Source organism: Carcharhinus amblyrhynchos, unplaced genomic scaffold, assembly GCF_965287045.1.
Source record: "Carcharhinus amblyrhynchos unplaced genomic scaffold, sCarAmb.v2.hapA scaffold_42, whole genome shotgun sequence".
Taxonomy (NCBI): domain Eukaryota; kingdom Metazoa; phylum Chordata; class Chondrichthyes; order Carcharhiniformes; family Carcharhinidae; genus Carcharhinus; species Carcharhinus amblyrhynchos.
This window is the reverse complement of record NW_027649783.1, coordinates 2,216,949-2,237,450: the sequence shown is the minus strand read 5'-3', so window position 1 is coordinate 2,237,450 and position 20,502 is coordinate 2,216,949. Positions and strand designations below refer to the sequence as shown.

Sequence of the window (20,502 nt, the reverse complement as noted above, 5' to 3'; positions counted from 1 at the left end):
GCAGTTGTGATTGTTACCTGGAGTACACAAACTGTTATTTGGCTTCCCCTTTCCCCCAAAAACTGTTCTAGGACCCTTGCTGTTTGTCATTTTCATAAATGACCTGGATGAGGAAGTGGAGGGATGGGTTAGTAAGTTCGCCGACGATACGAAGGTTGGTGGTGTTGTGTATAGTCTGGAGGGATGTCAGAAGTTGCAGCGTGACATAGATAGGATGCAGGACTGGGCGGAGAAATCGCAGATGGACTTCAACACGGATAAATATGTAGTGGTCCATTTTGGCAGGACCAATGGGATGCAGGAGTACAATGTCAAGGGTACGAGTCTTGGCTGAGTTGAAGAGCAGAAGGATCTTGGGGTCCGGGTCCATAGGACTCTTAAATCGGCCTCGCAGGTGGAGGATGTGGTCAAGAAGGCGTATGGTGCACTGGCCTTCATCAATCGAGGGATTGAGTTTAGGACTCGGGAGGTAATGCTGCAACTTTATAAAACCCTAGTCAGACCCCACTTGGAGAACTGTGCGCAGTTCTGGTCGCCTCACTACAGGAAGGATGTGGAAGCTATTGAGAGGGTGCAGAGGATATTTACAAGGATGTTGCCTGGATTGGGAGGCATGCCTTATGAAGATAGGTTGAGGGAGCAAGGTCTCTTCTCCCTGGAGAGACAAAGGTTGCGAGGCGACCTGATAGACGTTTATAAAATGCTGAGAGGAATAGATAGGGTGGATTCTCGTGGGCTATTTCCCAGGGCTGAAATGGTCGCTACGAGCGGACACAGGTTTAAGGTGCTGGGAAGCAAATACAGAGGAGATGCTGGGGGAAAGTTTTTCACTCAGAGGGTGGAGAGTGAGTGGAATCGGCTGCCGGCGGCGGTGGTAGAGGCGAACTCGCTGGGGTCTTTTAAATGACTTCTAGATGAGTATACGGTATCTAATGTGTTTGGAAGTTACAGAAAGTTCTATGGCTTGGTAGATGTAGATGTGATTTGCGCAACTTGTGGGCCGAAGGGCCTGTTTGTGCTGCAGTGTTCTATGTTCTATATATAAAACCTCGATCTGTACTAAATGGATTTTGTATGCAACCGGAGTATTACACCAGAAGAGGGAACATCTTAACACAACATGCAAAAATTTACAGACAAAAAAAAATCCTCACGGAGAATCTCTTCTACACAACAGGGAACAAGTTTGCAACAGAAAGGGGCATATTAATAGAACAGATCTGTGTCTCACTGCTCTAACTCACTCTATCCCTCCATCCCCTCTCATCAACTCTATATGAAGGCGGGATCTTGTTGTTTAGTGACTGAGTGCACACAATCTGTATCTATATCTGATCGAATAGAATTCAGCTTGTGAACAATATCATCGTTTCAACCAGCTCTGGGTTAACCCAGGCACAGCTCTGATTGGCTGCAGCCCCCTGAATCTGGGGAGCAGACACTGTGAGCATCGCCGGCCTCAGAGGCTTTCACAGTTACTGAGCTGGGAAACTCCAACTCATCCCCGAGAATCCACAGCACAGAGCGAGAGGAGAGGAAAACCTGTCCTGGGAGCTGTCAATCTGAGACACAGTTTGACCTGTCAATGTGCAGATGTGAAGCTGCTCCTTCAATTCCCAATCTGCTATAACCAGGAGTTCCTAACGCCCAATAATGACCAGCTTGCAGCAATGTGTTAGAATGAACACGATGTCATATCATCCAAGCAGCATTTTGAAATTATCGTTCAATGTATTCTGATGAAATTTATTTCTTATGTTCTGTGTGTCATTCCATAAGAATCTTCCTCTGAAATGAGACCTTTTTTGTCCTTGTGCTCATGATGCTTTTGTTTTCAATCTGCTCACATTATGATTTCCCTCATGGAACCAGAGAAAGGGAACAGCACTGAATCATTCGGCTTATCTTGTCCATGCCAGCCCGAGGGGCACCCAGGTGTCCTCTTCAAGCTCACCTTCCTGCACTCGGCCCGGAGCCATGGAGCTGAAAGCATGATGGTGATCCACATACTTGGCACCAAAACAAGTTCCGGCTCTGGGGCTGCCGGAAGCAAACACTTTCAGTGATAATCGCTGCGAGCAGGACTCGAACCTGCGCGGGGAAACCCCATTGGATTTCTAATCCAACGCCTTAACAACTCGGCCATCGCAGCTCCACGACATTGCTGCCTAATAATCACCTCAGTAGCGTTCATACTAACTTCATCAGGCACCGTTATTGTACAGAGCTCAGTGTGTGAGCTGAAATTTGTTCCTCTACTTTTGTATCTTTGTCTCTGACGGAGAACTCACTTACTGGGTCAGAGACTTGTTTTTGTATCTCAGTAATTTTTCATTACAAACAAATTAGTTCCGAATAAAAAAGAAAAAGAGAAATCTCTATTGTATTTCATTATCGTAAAATGTTGCGCTCGCCCTGGTTTTGTCCACTCGGTTGAAAACACAGGAGGAAGTGGATAAAGTTCGCAGCAAATTGCTACTGCGATGGCCGGGAATCAAACTCGGAGTTAGGTGCTTGGAAGGCAGCTATACTCACCACTATACCACCATCCCTCACTACGCTTAAGCAGCCCTTATTTGAAGAACAAAGAACAAAAACAGCCCCGGAAACAGGCCCTTCGGCCCAACGAGCCCGCGCCGCCATTTTAATACTACCAACCCCCCTCCACCCATGACCCTTATCTATTGTTTTTATGGCCATCCACATTGAGGGAAACTAATTTAGGGACAATTTATTACTTCCAATCAGCCTAACAGCACATTTTTCGGGTGTGGGAGGAAACCGGAGCACCCGGAGAAAACCCACGCAAGCACGGGGAGAATGCGCAAACTCCCGCAGACACCGGCCCAAATCCATGTGTCTGCACAGCAATCAGTGATAGTCACTGAGCTGTCGTCTTGCCCAGTATCTGGTCCAGTTTAAGCACACACTAACGACATGAAGCACTGGGCCAATCTCGAACATTCAAGATCAGCTCAAGTACAACCCATCACGTGTATGCCCCTCGTTGGACAACAAGGCGGACCGACTTAAACCTGTGAATGAAAAGAGAAAAAACATTATTTTCAGACCATATCCTTTTACATTACCAGGGACGTCCCAATGCTAATGAACCTTATTTAAAACAATCTCCTACACCCTCCCATTTCCAACCCACTGCTGTGCCTGTCTCAGTTACTCTTAAACAACTCCAGCGTGCCTGCCTCCACTACCTTACTTGGCAGAGCATTCCATATCCCCACTACCCTCTGTGTGAAAAACCTCCCTCTAATATCCGTGGAATCAGTTATAATTACGGAACTACCTCCGTTGCTGATTTCATCAGACACCAGGTCTGTCCATGGGACTGTTTGCAAACTGAACTTGGCTTGTCTCGTTTTTCTGGACAGTTTAAGGCCACCTTTTTACTATTCTTTCTAACTGAGAATTCATTGATTTGTTTTTGCTCATGGAACACGTTATGATTTTGCTCATGGAACCATCGAAAGAACCAAAGTGACAGTCCCGAAGGAAGCCGTTCGGCCCATCTTGTCCATACCAACCCGAGGATACCCAGCTGTCCTTTCCAAACTCAGCTGCCTGCACCTGGCCCAGAACCATGCAGCTGAATGCATGATGGAGATCCAAATACTTCATAGCAAAAACTCCCCAGGATGGCTGCCTGAAGCAAACATTTCCAACCATAAGCGCTATGAGCAGTGTTGCAATCTGCGTGGGGAAACCCCATTGGATTTCAAATCCAGCGCCTCAACCACTCAGCCATCGCAGCTGCTTATTTACCAGAATAATGTAACCACCTCAGTAATGTGCAGATATTAACTTCATCAGGAACCAGGATTGTGCAGAGCACAGAGTGTGAGCTGAAATTTGTTCCTCACCTTATATTTTGTATCTCTGTCTCTGAATTCATTTATTAAGTCGGAGACTTTTTTTTTATTAAATATTTTTCCATTGAAATCTAATTACGTCGGAAGAGAAAATGGGGAAAAAAACCTCTATTACTGTCGAATATTGTGTTCACCCCGTTTAAAGTCCAAGAGGCCGCGGATAAGATTCTAAATTAATTATTAATGCGATGGCCGGGTTCGAACCCGGGTCAACTGCTTGGAAGGCAGCTATGCTCACCACTATACCACCATCGCTCACGCGGCACATGGCCTTGATATTTGTGTTAGTTTTAATTACGGAGCTTCCTCAGTTGCTGATTTTATCAGGCACCAGGAAAGCCCAGAGCGCAGTTTGGACAGAATTCTATTGAATAGATTGTATCAAAGCCTGTTGCTCCATTCGGGAGCATCAACAATTTATTAAGATCTCAAAGATAAGATTGATTTCTGGGGCGGAGGATAAAATAATGAGATTAGAAAATTGAATGAACAAAACAACAAGGAAATACATTCTGAGAAAGAGCCCTGCAATGTTTGCAAGAAAACGCAGAGCTTTCAACTGAAGAAGGACATTTCGTTTTTTTGGGAACTTCAACCAGATTTCTGCATAAAACGACCGCGACAGGACTCGAACCTGCAACTTTCTGATACCTTCACCTTTCTGATACCTTCACTATCCAAAGTCAGACGCCTTATCCATTAGGCCACGCGGTCGACACATGAGTACACCGTCCGAATGTCAGTACCATGTGAATACCTACCGAGGTTATATTTATTCTCAGTTCTATTTTTGGATGTTTTACTGATTCCCAGATGCCACAAACTGAAGGGGAATCCCCAGTGTTTGTAACCGGTAGAAAACTGGAGATGATTTCCAACATTCTTGGCTGCCTGCCTGTGTGAAGTTTGCACGTTGCCCCCGTGTGTGTGTTTACTTCGGGTGTTCCGGTTTCCTCCCACCTCTAACGAAGCGCAGATTAGGCGGATTGGCCAGGCTAAATTCCCCCTTATTGTCAGGGGGATTAGTAGGGTAATTAGGTGGGGTTACAGAGAGGGATTCTCTGTCGGAGAGTTGGTGCAGAATGGTCGGTGCGGCCTCATTCCGCACTGTGGGGATCCTCTGCCTCCTACACATCCTGTCTTCAATCTTCAATGCCTGTCCCTGAATCCTTCTGCCAGCAGCTAATGCAGCAACTTCCCCCTGTGTACCTTGGTTCAATGTGTTATTTTATTTTACACGTCTCTTACATCACCACTCAATCCCGTTAGCTGTAAAGAGTTAAAATCCGAATTATCCAGTCAAACCTTTGAGCTAAAATCCATCATCGACCGATCCAAAGCAGTAAATCTCATCTTCACCCTCGTCAGGACTCTCCCACACTTTCTAAAGTGTGATTACTGGGTCTGGGTACAATCCTAAAACAGCCGCAGATAATCAGAGCTTTATAAAGATTGAGCAGAACTTTCCAGTTTTTATACTCAGTATCTCCGGTTCTGAAGCCAAGCATCCAATCCGCCTTACTGACGACTCTCTTAAAATCGCCTCTCTCCTTTAAAGGTCTCTCTGACCCTCAGCTCCCTCTGAGCCTGCACACTGCTCAGAACTGGACCATTCAGTTTCTATTCCTTTTCCCCATATCTCCTGTCCAAATGCAGCACTGTTCCTGAGTGTGGGATTAATAATATGTTTCGACTATAATATCAGTGAGAGCTGAGACTGCAGCTCCTGTTTCTCCAAGAGAATCTTTCTGGATAAAGCCGGAATTTACAAGGATTTGTGTAACTGATATATTATCTGATAAATTATCACCGCCCTCACTCACTCTATCGGTGTCTATCCCTCCACCCCCACTCAGTAACTGTATAGGAAGGGGGAATATTGTTGGATAATGACTGACTGCAGACAATCTGTATCTTCCTTTGATCAAATAGAGGGAGCGACATTCTCACAGTCTCTTTGTGAGTGTGGATTAACCTTTTATATGCCCTCACAAACACAGTAATCCCCTTGCCTTTGTCAATTCCTAAGAACTACTTGTACCTCTGAGGCCCTGGTGGGCAGTTGAAGGGTGGGGTGAGGTTTGAAGGCGATGCCGCAGGGTGCTGAGTGTGAGACCAGCCGATTTTAAAGCATGTGTGTAGGAAAGTGAAGAGTGAACTTGTCCGTTTGAAGATCACAGAAAAGCTGTGTCTGGAGCTGGGCCCGAGAGACAAGTTTTGGGTTGTCAGTAAATGAACTCCTGTAATGAAGACACAAAATCAGAAAGAGGAAATGCTGGAAATATTCAGCAGCTCCGAAAGCAGCTGTGGAGAGATATTCCTGTCGCCAGGATGTAACTCTCCAATTGGATACTTCACATTGCTCAGATCTGACACTCTCAACACCTTCCTGTAAGGAACAGGAAGGGCGGGAATTGGGTCTTTGTTGATCTGAGCAAACAGAGCAATGCAGCAATGAGAAGCTCCTCACCCCCCGGCGGCTTGGGGAAGGATGGGACTCAGAGACAGGCCTCTGGCTGGGGTTCAAAATGGAATAAAAAACGTATCGAGTTTGAAATGTAAATGCCACAAAAATGGAATTCAATTCGATTTGTGCACAGATTTTGAACTTTGGCGGATGTAGTCAGGATAACCGATCTGTTTAAGGTGCTGTGTTCAGGTTGCAGTCTTCTTTCGGGGCCTGGGCTCAAATCCCACTTCAGAGACTGTTTTTTTTTCCTTCGCGAGGAACCATCCAAACCCCGGAAATCCCTCAGCACAAGGGCAGCAGATGCAGAGGAACAATGACCACCTGGAAGTTCCACTCCGAGACACACATCATCCGGACATGGAAACATATCACCGTTCTCATGGCTGGCTCACAATCCCGGAACTCCCTCCCTAGCAGCAGCCTATGTGTACATACATCACATGGACTGCAGTGTCTCCAGAATGAATTCATCGCCAATTACTCAAAGAAAATTAATTTGGACAATAAATGCTTCCCGGGCCAGTGACACACATATCCCGTATGAATAAAGTATTTTCTTTTTTAAATCACTTCGTGCGACAGAAGGAACACAACTGCCTTCAGAGCAGAAAACCGTGTGTGTGAATCACATCTCTAATTTTACACCAAATGTGTGTCTGAAAACAGTAAGTGGACCCAGCTCACGTTAAACCGTTCAATATTTAGTCGGATAGTTCACAGGTACGTTCCAATTCTGGCAGTATCTCCTTTTTCACAAATACCACCAGATCTGGAACGTATTTCCAGTATTCCGCTGAACCTCCCTGGAGCTGAGGCAGGCTCTGTGGCTTAGTTGGTTAAAGCGCCTGCCTAGTATGTAAGAGATCCTGAGTTCAAACCCCAGCGGTGCCTGTGTTATTTTCCAATAATATTTGCAGTTATGCCAATCACTAAATCCATTTTTGCCTTTCCCTTCAAAGTGGATCATCTCCAACGATTGAAACATTTCGAGACTCCCCACATATATCTCGACTATTTGTTGAGATGATCCAGGTACTTTTATCATCTTGCAGTAAAAAAATCACCTGAACATACTCAATGTTCTCCCAACACAGATTTCCATTATTTTCTCAGGGAATTCCGAACACTGTGAAATGGCCTGAGAAACATACAATCCCGACGGTGCTGAAGGAGACCATTCTGACCATCGAGGCTGTACTGACCCTCCGACAGAGGATTGCACATAGGATCTTTCCCCGCAGTGCCACACACCCACTCCGCTAATCTACTGATAGAAATACCTTGGGGACGAAGGGACAATCTAACATGGCCAAATCCATTCAACCTGCTCATCTTTGGAATGTGGGAGGAAATCCAATCACCTTGTTTCCTGAGATCATTTGTCTGGGTGAATTCAACTTGAACAGAACAACAGAAATTTGGCACCATCCAGGACAGAGCATCCCGCTTCATTTGCTTCCCATGTATAAAAACTCACTCCCTCCACAACCGACACACAATGACAGCAGTGTGCACCATCCACACGATGCACTGCTGCAACTCAGTGAAGCTTCTTTGGCAGCACCTTCCAAACCCACGCCCATTGGGACCCAGAAGGACAAGCGCAGCAGAAAGATCAGAATAACATTGAAAAAGAGGCAAGGCTCCGCTGGGATTTGAACCCAGGATTTCCTGCTTACTAGGCAGGCGCTTTAACCAACTAAGCCACAGAGCCTGTCGCTGCGGCGCGTGGGTTCAGCGGAATGCTGGAAATACGTTCCAGATCTGGTGGTATTTGTGAAAAAGGAGACACTGCCAGGTTGTAGGACACTGGTATTTATTCATTGATTGTCGTTATTTATAAGTTGTTGTTGCGTGTCTGCGTTCCTTAATCTTATTTATCTTCCAAAAGAAATGAAATATCTAATTGAAAAAGATATTACAATTTCTCACCCAACCAGCGAACGTTGTGTCAAACTTTAAGAAAGGTTTGTGATTTATTCTCGAGTCAGTGGTTTCCCTGGGAGCCGGGTTAACAGAAACAGCATGGAGAGATGGCAGAGCAGGAAATGTCGGTGCCGAAGGTGAATCACATCAATGAAGCAGCAACTGGTTTGTTACTAACCTGATCCATAATCCGATTGTGGTGGGACTCAAACTCACAACCTTTAAGTGACTGAATTACCATCATTTGGAAGACCTACGCGACACAGAGACACAGGCTGAAATTTTACTTTACTTGTCCTTAGATGGATTTATGACGATGTGGAAACTATTGATAAATTCAATAATCTCAGAGTTAAAAGGTTAAGGACTGTTAAGAAGGACTTCATTGATCGCAAGTCATGTTGGGACATCTGATGTCTGTTAAAACAGTTGTGGAAATACAGACCTGTTCCTCCTCTATAAAGGAAATCTGTCCCTCACAGAATGATGCTCCCTCTCTCTCTTCCTCACTCCCCTGTACAGCTTGAAGTCTCATCTCGCAGGCCTGATATTTGGGAGATACATTCTACTCTATCTGTCACGGGGCTGATCAGAAACTGTTCCCTGTTTCAGTTAAACACCTGCACAGAACACAACGCAAAGCTGGAAGCTGGAAATCTGACAAAAAAAAACAAAAAATGCTGGAAATGCTCAGCAGGTGAGGCAACATCTCATTAACGGAGATTTGTGTAAAACCAGCTCCTGAAGCACAGCACAGCGGCACAGTTTAAAGTTTCCTTTCATCCACAATGGATGCTCCATTCTATGATTTTGAACAATTCAAATTGAGAATGTGCATTGTTATTCTAGTCGCCACAGCCTGAAAACCACTTCAGGCATTGATGTCACCCTTGGATTTTAAATTTGTAAATCCATTCTCTATCTTTTTAAAGCTACTGTTGAAACTGTATCCAACACACGCTCAGTTCTTTGTGAAAGACAAGGAGAATTGAAGATATATCTGTATAATTTTCCTTTGACTAAATTTGTACAGAAGCAGAAAGGCGGGAATCACACTCAGCTCTTCATGAAACTCACCCGCTAAACATTGAAAGGTGGCAGTGTTTATTCAAGGGATAATTCTTGAACATCGAACATAGAACAGTAGAGGCCCTTCGACCCTCAATGTTGTGCCGAGTTATGTTCAAACCCAAGATCAAGCTATCCCACTCCCTGTCATTCTGGAGTGCTCCATGTGCCTATCCAATAACCGCTTGAAAGTTCCTAAAGTGTCCGACTCCACTATCACAGCAGCAGTGTATTCCACACCCCAACCACTCTCTGAGTGAAGAATCTACCTCGCACATCCCTCCTGTATCTCCCACCATGAACCTTATAGTTATGCTCCAAGGGAAAAAAAAAACTCGGCTTGTGTATCTTTGCAACATTTACAGCTTGTGTCTGTTTGTGAGTAAATGACATTTCAGCGATCTGTTACTCATTCAAATGTTAAGTAGTAACGAGAAGCGGAAGAAAATTACTGCACCCTGGACGGAAATGACAAATCATTTTGTAGGAGCCGCCATGTAATTCTTTTTTTCTGTTGCTAAAAGCGAAATAGCAGAGAATGGTTTCGATCCATCGACCTCTGGGTTATGGGCCCAGCACGCTTCCGCTGCGCCACTCTGCTACACAAAGACGAGTTGTTCATTTATTATTAATGGAGAATCGAAAAGTTGGAACGATGCAATCTGGGCAATACAACTGAGCAAGGTGAAACACTATGGGGACTGGACAGGATAATCCTACCATGGGCAGGGCACTAAGTGAAGATGCGACATTGACTGAGTTGTCAGACGGAGCAGGGAATCGTTTCAGAAGATGCCAAGGAAAGTTGGAGTGCCAAATTTTTAATGATCACTGTACAAGTAGACGGTGAAATGCAGACTTCAGGCTGAATATTCATGAGTTCTGAGATGGGTGAAGAGACTGTGGCATCTCTGCATATTAAAGGTGCAATGGGGATTAGGAAGGGTAAAGGTTACCCTTTATTTTATATCGTCTCTCGTTGATCTTCGGACCAAAATGTCTCACTTCACACTTCCTTACATTAATTAAGTTGTATCTGTCACGTGTCTGTCCATTCCACCAGCCTGTCTACATCTTCTTGAAGATTATCAATATCCTTCTTATTAAAGTTTAGAATATTTTCAAGTTTTGCACGACTGGCAAGTTTGAGATTGAAACCTGTGCACCCAGATATAGGTCAGTAATATATAATCAAGAAAAGCAAGTTTATCTCTATTTACCTTTCCCAATTAGAAGTAAGTAAAACCCTGTGTAATTTATGTTTTAATCGGTTTGTACTAATAATCAAACTGTTGCATAAGGAAAGTCTAACTATACTAAACAACAATGATTTTAAATGTTAATTGGTTCAAAACAAAATACCTACTGTTGCTGATACTTGAAGTTAAAAAGCATAGCCTTGATGATTTATCTGTGTTTAAATGATGAAGTGGGCATGCCGGCGTTGGATTGGCGTAAACACAGTAAAAAGTCAGACTGTTAAATGATGAATACAGAGGAAAGCAGCTTCCTGGTGGATTTCGAATTGATATGGCCACCACATTTAGTATTTCGAAATTTCTCCGCCCCAGCTTCAATATAATGTGAACATTGACTCTCTGTTATGCCTCTCCCTGATGTCTAAACTTTAGTCTATCAGAGCGTCCTGACATCTACTGGCCGTAACCCAGAACTGCAACAGAGCAGAAGAATATCCATGTGAACTGTCGGTGTTGCAGAGCCAGATCAAACAGGAATTAATGATTGGATGTCAGCATTAAATCCCATGGAGAATTCAATATTAATGTAGTTTCCCATGTAGTCAATATAACTTGGAATTTGCTATTAACTGGAACAGTTGAGTCAACTAGCATCGATGTACTAAAGAAAAATCTAGGTAATGAGACGATGGAGAATGAAATTCAGAGATAAGCAGATGATGTTACATTGAAGATTTTGAGTAGAGGATCGCGTGGAATCATGCACTAATTAGAACAAAAGACCAGGTTCAATTAGGTATCTTCCGGGCAGAATGTGCACAGATTTGCAAAGTCCCTCAGATAGATTTATAATGAATATTGCAAACATACGTCACACCAGAGACAGAGCGATACAGAATGTGTCCAACAGACTGACATCTAGAGTCTGAGAATGGTACAGCAAAGAGAGGGAGACCATTGGGCCCTTAGTCCGGATGCGATTCTGTACAAGACCAACTCGGCTCACTCCTCTCCCAGTTCTTGTCTCATAACCTGCAATTCGCTTCACTTCAGGTTTTGATCCCATTCCTCCTTGTCAGTCCTGATTTGATGCTGCCTCTGCCACACCCTCAGGCAGTGCATTCCAGGTCCGAAACACTCAGCGCATTAAAGTCCATCCGTCTCTCTTCTGCAATGGGAACAATATTTCTTCATCTACTCTTCTTCGACTGCACCCACTAAGCCATCACCTCTACCATCTCGAAGGGCAATGGCAGCAGATACATGGGAGCACCAGCGCTGCAAGCTGCACGCACCCCACCCCTCCCACCCACCCGGGCTCGAACCCACTCACCGCCCCGACTTGGAAATACATCACGGCGTCTTCACTGTCGCAGCGGCAAAATCCTGAAACACTGTGAGGCTGACAGCACCGTGGCTGTTCCCTCACCTCAGGGACTGCAGCAGTTTAAGAAAGCAGCAAACGAGCACCTAACTAAGGCCAGTTAGGGATTGACAATGAATGCTGGCCTAGTCAGTGATCCCCACCTTTCGAAATGAATAAAACAAATAAAAACACAACTACAATCTGAGACGGACAGTTACAGAACAAATCTCACTCACACGCATGTGTTGGATATAATATGAATCACCCAATCACGTTCCCTAATAGAGGGTAAAAGGCAGTCGAAATTGGGCGATCGTGATCCACTTGCAGTTTAACCAGAGTTTTGTACAAGAACAGAGAAGATCTTAACACAACATACAACATTTTTACCCAACATGGAACATCATGAGATCAGATAATTAACATTAGCAAAACGGAAAACACCTTCACGGAGGATATTTTGACACAACAGGGAACATGTTTACAGAGCAGGGCATTTATTAACAGAATATTTTAAAAATATTGACACAAGATGGATCATATTTACACAGCGGGAAACATTTACAGCTTCAGGGAGGCATTTTACATAACAACAGAAAACACTTCTCAACAACAGACAGCACAGTTACACAGCAGGAAATATATTTACAGACATGTATTTGCAACAGAAAATTCCTTTTAAAAAAGTGATGGATTCTCCAATTCCGTGTCTTGCCGGTTTCCCAACACTTTGTCTGTCGTTCCATGTGTCCAAGCAGTCTCTCGTGCTGCTATTGTGTATTTTTCTCTGTCTATTGTATTCTCGGTGTGATGCAGTGATGTCTCCTCACACTCCTGTTCCTATTAAACGACACAAGAGTGAAGAAGTTTGAGTGAAGAAGTTCCTCCTCAACTCCGTTCTAAACCGCCCCCCTTTTATCTTGAGGCTGTGCCCCCTAGTCCTACTGTCTTTTTTGAGCGGGAAGAGTCTCTCCACCTCTATCCTATCCATCCCATTCATCATCTTATACGTCTCAATGAGATCTCCTCTCATTCTTCTAAACTCTAACGAGTACAAGCCCAGTTTATTCAGCCTCTCCTCATAGCTCAACCCCCTCAACTCCGGTATCAGCCTAGTAAACCTCCTCTGCACTCCTTCCAAGGCCAAAATATCTTTGCGCAGGTGCGGCGCCCAAAAATGCACACATTACGCCAGTTGCGGCCTCACCAATGCCCTATACAGCTGCAGCAAGACCTCCCTACTTTTATATTCAATCCCCTTCGCTATGAAGGCCAGCATCCCATTCGCCTTCCTGACCACCTGTTGCACCTGCAAGCTGGGTTTTTGCGACTCATGCACAAGGACCCCGAGGTCCCTCTGCACCGTCGCCTGCTGCAGTTTTTCGCCCCGTAAGTAATAGTCCTTCCTGCCATTCTTCCTACCAAAGTGGACCACCTCACACTTGCCAACATTAAATTCCATTTGCCATTTCCTGGCCCATTCGCCCAGCCTTTCTAGATCCTTCTGCAGACTCTCCACACCCTCCGCACAATAATAATCACAATAATAATAATAATAATAATCTCCTCAGGAAGAGGTTTGATAACGAGCTGAGTGAAGTGTTTCTGATTACAGGGATGAAAGGTGATGTCACTGGGCTGGTAATCCAGAGGCCCGCACTAATCTTTGGGGAAACGGAGTAAATCCCACCACGACAGCTGATGAAATTTAAATTCACTATTTCATCAATCTGGAATTGAAAGCTCCTCTCAGTAATGGCGGCCTTGAAACTACCGGCGATTGTTGTTCACTATAATCTGGTTCACCGGTGCACTTTAGATAAATAAGTCTGGCCTCCTGAACTGGTCTGGCCTACATGTGAATCCGGACCCAGAGTAAGAGGGTGACTCTTACTTGACCTCTGAAATGGTCAAACAAGCCACTCTCAGCTGAAGGGCAATTAGGGAGGGGCAACAAATGCTGGTCCTGCAGGCGACACCAACAGGCCATAAAAAGAAGAATCATTGAGTAGAAAGAGGACTGGTAACGGACTGAGAAACTGGATCCTTCTTCTCCTGGAATAATAAGGCTGAGGGATGGGCTGATCCTGGGCTTTAAATTAGTGAAAGATTTTCAGAAAATGTCATTTCGATAAAACGTGACCAGAGATGGGCAGATAAGAATATATCTCACTCATACATGCCATTGATGGTTGGTGGTTTTCGCGCAATGATGTACATGTGACCAGTGTATCAGCGCATCCTAAGATTGTGAGGGAAATTCCATCAGTAACGCTTCCCCGACATCCTCCAGATTGAAGCGAGGCAGCATTCATGCTGAAGACTGAGAGGAGCTTGAAAATGGGCAAAACCTGTCCCCCAATCTGCAGCATACTTTTTTACCAGGCAAAATGGCGGCAGAGAATACAGTAACGGGGAAGAAAGCTCTGTGGGCCGAGAATGGGCCTGTTCACTCACATGAAGATCCATAGCAGAAACCCACGGCCCTGAATGGATGTCACCCTCGAATCGAAGGGCAGACAACGATAACAACTGCTTGTTGCAAAGTAAATATCATTTAAAAATTAATATTGTTCAATTTTCCCATTCCCCCATATAATTTGAACAATTCTTGTTTGTTTGCCCCTCTCTGGTCTGTGATCTTCGCTCTATCTGAGTGTGCTGACATCTACCGGCCGCAACCCAGAACTTCAACAGAGGGAAGACATTCACATCAGGAATGCAGGAATCGGTCAATATGAAGAATTAATGCTGGGCTGTGATAAAATAGACCTCGTAATTTAATCACAAATTCCACTAGACAAATTACTCTAAAATCATCATTGAGTTGGCAGCATTTGCAATTTGCTATTGGCTAAAGCGTTGGCAGTTGGCAGTTGTCTTGTTGGTCTTGGGGTTTGATTCTCACTTGGGGTAGAATTATCGTGCTCGAGGTCCCGGGTTCATAATCCCGGACAAGCCCTGCCACCGTTTATTAAATCGGGAGCAGGTTTGAGCTCTCGAGAATTCCCTGCAGTGAATATATCACTGCAGAATACAAGAAGAAACGATCACTAGATTTAAATTTCAGTTGACCATCCAAGAATACGAGACGGGAAATTTGCGAAGAAACGGGAAAGAATTTTGGGCGGCAGGGAGGCACAATGGTTAGCACTCCTACCCCACAGCGCCAGAGTCTCAGGTTCAGTTCCTGCCTCGGTTCACTCTGTGCGGTTTGCACATTCTCCCCATGTCTGCGTGGGTTTCCTCCCGTAACCCAAAGATGTGCGGGCTAGGTTGATTGGCCATGTTACGTTGACCCTCGTGTCAGGGGGATCATCAAGGTAAATGCGGGTTACAGCACCACGGCCTGGGTGGGAATGTGGTCGGTGCAGACTTGATGGGCCAAATGGCCTTCTTCTGCACGGTAGGGATTCTATGATTGGAGACGATTAGCACAGCTGTATTTAATGGAAAGCTGGGGAAGTGTTGGAGGGTGAATGGATTTCAGAGACAAAAAGATAATGTTACATGAAATAGTTTGGGTGGGCGATCGTGTCGAGCAGTTTATTAATTAGAAAAAAAAGACCCGATTTCATTTAGGTAAATTATTTATTGAATTGTCCCAGATCTACAAAGTGGCTCAGAGACTGGGAGACAAACAATCAATCCGCAATCACAGTGTGAACAAAAGACAGAGTGATCCAGAATGAATCATTCACTCATATACACCCATAGAGACTGACAGATAGACAATGAATTCCACACTCAATTCCTGCATCACACACCAGGTGATACAGAATGGTTTTCACATCCATACACACAGAATAGTTACAGCACAGGAAAAGATCATCGGGCACTTTGTGTCTGGGAGTTGTCATCTCTATAGAAGCTCAGCTATCGCAGTCCACAGCTGAAAACACGGCAGCAAAATTTGCAGAAGACATAATATATGTCGCAAAGTAAATTGTGGAGAGGACGTAAGGAGCTTGGAGATAGTTATAGAAAGGTTTTGTGCATGGGTAGAAACCTGGCAACTGGAATATAATGCGAACTTATTCATTTTGGCAGGAAGAGAGCAAAACCAGATTATTTCTCAATTCTAGAAGGGCTGCAAACTTCCCCAGATGCAAAGGGATCTCGTTGTGTTCGAGTCACAAATATTTAGTATGCAGGTACAACAAGTATTAAAAAAGGTTAATGGAATGTCTGCTTTGTTACAGACATTTGACCATGTAAGAAAATAATGTTATGTTTCAGTTGTTTAGGTCATTAGTGAAGTATCTCGAATATTGTCTGAACTTTCGGTATCCATATTTAATGAAGGATGTAAATGCGCTGTAATCGGTCCAGAAGAGATTGTCAGTTTGATAACTTGAATAGTTGGACAGTGCAGAGGAGATTTACCAGATTGAGAAGAGGAAAGGTTCCACAGACTGGCTGGGAATCTCTGCACCGGAGATACTCCGAGTGGGAGGTACCTTGTTCAAAGCACATCAGATCTTGAATGGTCTTCACAAGTTGCGCGTGGAAATGATGTCTCTTCTTGTGAGTGAATGCAGAACAACGGACACTTAAAGAAAACTGAGCTTCCTCTTTTGGGGTCGGTGAATTCTGTTCTCTCGGAGCATTGGAACTCTGCCTCAGAAGGCGGTGGAGGCGGGGATATTGAACACTTTTATTCCGGAGGTGGATAGATTCCTATTTGGCAACAGAATCAAAGGTTATCGGGAACAGATGGAAATGTGGAAATCGAAACACAAACAGATCAGCCAATGGCGGGGCAGACTTGTGGGGCCGAATGGCCTTCTTCTGCCCTTATTTCCTCTGTTCGGGTGTCCTTCTCCTGATTGTAAATTTCCCCTCAACAGGACTGCTGAAACTCACCGACACTCACGGTTCACTCGGAACACCGGAATTAAACTAAAACATGGAAAAATTAAAATCTGACTGGGATTCCCAGTCCTGTCAGCCTGTATGGTTGTTTTCCGACTTCTGCAAAGATATTTTCTCTGCAATGAGTTCCCGGGAGGTAAACACTGCTTCGGCTTTCACTCATTGTCGCCACCTTCATTGCAAAGAAGTATCTTTCGGAAAAAATGCAGGGCTCGTCCGGGATTTGAACCCGGGACCTCTCGCATTCTTCATATTACGCCCAAAACGAGAATCATACCCCTAGACCAACGAGCCACCCATAGTAGACTGCCCCCTGAACTTTTCAAAGTATTCCAAAGTTAGGCAATTTTTTTTGACAACTCAGATTTATTGAACAATGTTCCATTTCACTGTCTGTTTTGATGAAATCATGATGTGGAGATGCCGGCGTTGGATTGGGGTAAACACAGTAAGAATTCTCACAACACCAGATTAACGTGCAATCAGTTTATTTGATAGTAAACCCACAAGCTTTCGGGGTTTGCCCATTCATCACCCGACGAAGGGGCAAATCCCGAAAGCATGTGAGTTTACGATCAAATAAATTGATTGGACTCTTACCTGGTGTTGTAAGACTTCTTACTCAGTCAAAGAAGACAGAGGATCACAGTGGAAGGATTTGTTTCTGAATAGAGGGCTGTGGCAAGTGGTGTTCCTCAGGGATCAGTGCTGGGACCTTTGCTATTTGTAACATATAAATTATTTGGAGGAAAATGTGACTGATTTGATTAGTAAGTTGTCAGACAACACAAACGATGGTGGATTTGTGGGTAGTGATGAGGGCCATCAGAGGATACAGCAGAATATAGATCAGTTGGAGACTTGGGCAGAGAGATGGCCGATGGAATTTAATCCGGACAAATGTGGGTTAATTCATTTTGGAAGGTCTAATACAGATAGGAAATATACAGTAAATGACAGAACCCATAAGAGTATTGATAGCCAAAGGGATCTGAGTGGACAGGTCCACAGATCTTTGAAATTGGCAATGCTGGTGCAGAAGGTAGTCAAGGAGGCATATAGCATTCTTGCATTCATCGGCTGAGACATTGAGTTTAAAAATTGGCAAGTCATGTTGCTGCTTTATAGAACCTTACTTAGGCTGCACTTGGAATTTAGTGTTCAGTTCCGACCGCCAAACTACCAGAAGAATCTGGAGGCTTTGGAGAGGGTGCAGAAAAGATTTACTAGGATGTTGCCTGCTAAGGATGGCATTAGCTATGAGGAGAGGTTCGAGAAACTTGGTTTGTCCTCACTAGAACGAAGGAGGTTGAGGGCCGACTTACTAGAAGTCCACAAGATTACGAGAGACATGGACAGAGTGGATAGTCAGGAGCTTTCTGTTCTCCCTGGGTGAAAGAATCAGTCTCTAGGAGGCAAAGGTTTAAGGTGTGAGGGACAAGGTTTAAACGAGATGTATGAGGCAAAGGGCGGTGGGTGCCTGGAGCTCTTTGCCACGGATGTAGTGGAAATGGATACGGTAGTGACTTCTTAGAGGTGTATTGACAAATTCATGAATAAGATGGAAATGGAGGGATCTGGTCCCCGGAATGGAAGGAGGGTTTAGATAAGTCGGGTAGCATGATCGATGCAGGCTTGGAAGGCCGAACGGCCTGCTTAATGTGCTGTAATTTTCTTTGTTCTTTGTTCACCCAGAGAACATCCACGTAAACATGGGGAAACATGGAGACTCCACACAGACAGTGACCCAAGCTGGGAATCAAGCCCGGGTGCTTGGTGCTGTGAGGCAGCAGCAGCTTCCTATCCACCCTGTCCGTTTCTTATACACCTCAATCAGGCCTCCTCTCAGCCTTCACTGCTCGAAGTAAAACAATCTGATCCAATCCAATCTCTCTTCATCGCTCAAATTCTCCATCCCAGTCTACGATCTGGTCCCTGGTAAATGGACACTGCACCCTCCCCAGTGCAATCAAATCCTTACTGTAGTGATTTGACCGGAAATGCATACTGTCCTCCAGCGGTGGCCTCACCAAAATGTTGTCCAGCTCGAACTGAACCTTCCTGCTCTTACAATCATGCATTAATATTCCATTCCTCACGCTGCATGAATCTTCACAACTCACAAACTCAAAGGGATTTCCAATATTGGAAAACAGTGGAGCTTTCCTTTGTATTTTCAGGGATTTGGAATCAGTGGATCATCCAAAAATAGAACTGAAAAATATGAAATCACAGCATTTATTGACATTGTGCTAATGTCAGGGTAATATTCAACGTGTTGACTACGTGGCGTCGCCACGTCAAAGGTGAGCCAAAATGCTGTTGAATTGAACGAACGTTGATCTCAGGTCACGAAAAGTGTCGGTACAAATGTAAAGATTTCCATTTTCGAAAGTTTCAATTCTTGACAGCCTTTTATTTTTGCCGTTTTCAGTTAAAGAACGGCACAAGTACAATTTTACATAATAAAATTGCGTCAAGCTCCCCGTCGGGGAATTGAATCCCGGTCTCCCGCGTGACAGGCGGGGATACTAACCACTATACTAACGAGGAACTGCCCCTGTAGCTAATGAAACGCATTGTACACTTGCCACTTACACTTCCGGAACGACAACTCGGTTCTGACGAGATCAGTTATTTTCCCCAATACGGAGAACCATTTAATGCAGCAAATGGCGGCTTTAACTAATTAATTAAGACTTTTGGATTAGCAGGAAAGAGAATGAGATGGATGCATGAAGCAAAAACACAAATCAGGTGGAGACAGAACGGTGCGTTTGCCGTTCATATCAAACCGCATGTTCTTTTTAATTTTGGAGGAAAGACGGGGTGTGTTGAAGTCTGAACATGCTGGACAATCTCAGCTGGTCTCTCTCCACACGATGTCCGACCTGCTGAGTTTTTCCAGTATTTTGATTTGTTGTTTCAGATTCCAGCATCGGCAGTATTTTGCTTTTATCTTGTCTCGAAATGTGTTTCTTTTTCCAAACGGCTGGAAGTTTCAAAGTGCTTTACAGCTGAGATACATTTCTTTCATTATATTGTCTTTTTATTGCCCGAGGTACAGGCGCAGATTGAGCAAATACATAAAGTACTGTATCTCTCATCGTTTTGAAATTCGTCATTTCAGGAACAATAAACTTTATCCAGATCCAAGGACGGATGAATAATTGTTCCTTGAGCCTGACGTGATTTGAACACACAACCTTCTGTTCTGGAGTCAGACGCGCTACCGTTGCGCCACAAGCTCACAGGTCTTACTGCCCTTTTACATCTGTTATGTTTGGTGAATTCAAAACTCAAACAGGGAATTGTCTCCCTCTTTACTTTCTCGGGATTTAAATAGAATGGAAGGGTAACAACGAAGCAAAATTAACGAGAAAGTAGAAACACAACATTATCCTACAGGAGAAATGTGTTCTTTGTTCAAGAGGTGATTAGAAAGGGCATTTTTGTATGACGAGGTGGCAGAATGGTGAAGGCGATGGATTGCTACTTCATTGCATTCTACACGTGTGGGTTTGCATCCCATCCTCGTCGGAAATACGTCTTTACTGCCCCTGAATCTTTGGAATTCTCTGCCCGTTGAAGTGGTGGAGGCTGCCTCGCTAAATATTTTTAAGACGCGGGTTGATAGGTTTTTGATAAGCGAGGGGATTAAGGGTTATGGGGAGAGGGCGGGAATGTGGAACTGAGCCATGACAGATCAGC

General features: G+C 44.4%; 8 non-coding genes across 8 annotated transcripts; all 8 read right to left on the bottom strand.

Annotated features, from left to right (window-relative positions):
* Positions 1 to 2,070: 2,070 nt before the first annotated feature.
* On the bottom strand, positions 2,071 to 2,152 carry trnas-aga (transfer RNA serine (anticodon AGA)). The gene has a single exon. It is a non-coding gene; the product is annotated as a tRNA-Ser (tRNA).
* Positions 2,153 to 4,071: 1,919 nt separating this feature from the next.
* On the bottom strand, positions 4,072 to 4,142 carry trnag-ucc (transfer RNA glycine (anticodon UCC)). Its single transcript has one exon. It is a non-coding gene; the product is annotated as a tRNA-Gly (tRNA).
* Positions 4,143 to 4,500: 358 nt separating this feature from the next.
* Positions 4,501 to 4,601, bottom strand: trnaq-uug (transfer RNA glutamine (anticodon UUG)). Its single transcript has 2 exons — positions 4,565 to 4,601; positions 4,501 to 4,536 (listed from the first exon to the last, which is right to left on the bottom strand). It is a non-coding gene; the product is annotated as a tRNA-Gln (tRNA).
* Positions 4,602 to 7,997: 3,396 nt separating this feature from the next.
* On the bottom strand, positions 7,998 to 8,071 carry trnat-agu (transfer RNA threonine (anticodon AGU)). The gene has a single exon. It is a non-coding gene; the product is annotated as a tRNA-Thr (tRNA).
* Positions 8,072 to 9,880: 1,809 nt separating this feature from the next.
* trnam-cau (transfer RNA methionine (anticodon CAU)) lies at positions 9,881 to 9,952 on the bottom strand. The gene has a single exon. It is a non-coding gene; the product is annotated as a tRNA-Met (tRNA).
* A 7,047-nt stretch (positions 9,953 to 16,999) lies between these two features.
* On the bottom strand, positions 17,000 to 17,085 carry trnap-ugg (transfer RNA proline (anticodon UGG)). The gene is given in 2 exon segments: positions 17,000 to 17,035; positions 17,050 to 17,085. It is a non-coding gene; the product is annotated as a tRNA-Pro (tRNA).
* A 2,187-nt stretch (positions 17,086 to 19,272) lies between these two features.
* trnad-guc (transfer RNA aspartic acid (anticodon GUC)) lies at positions 19,273 to 19,344 on the bottom strand. The gene has a single exon. It is a non-coding gene; the product is annotated as a tRNA-Asp (tRNA).
* A 625-nt stretch (positions 19,345 to 19,969) lies between these two features.
* Positions 19,970 to 20,041, bottom strand: trnaw-cca (transfer RNA tryptophan (anticodon CCA)). Its single transcript has one exon. It is a non-coding gene; the product is annotated as a tRNA-Trp (tRNA).
* Positions 20,042 to 20,502: the final 461 nt, after the last annotated feature.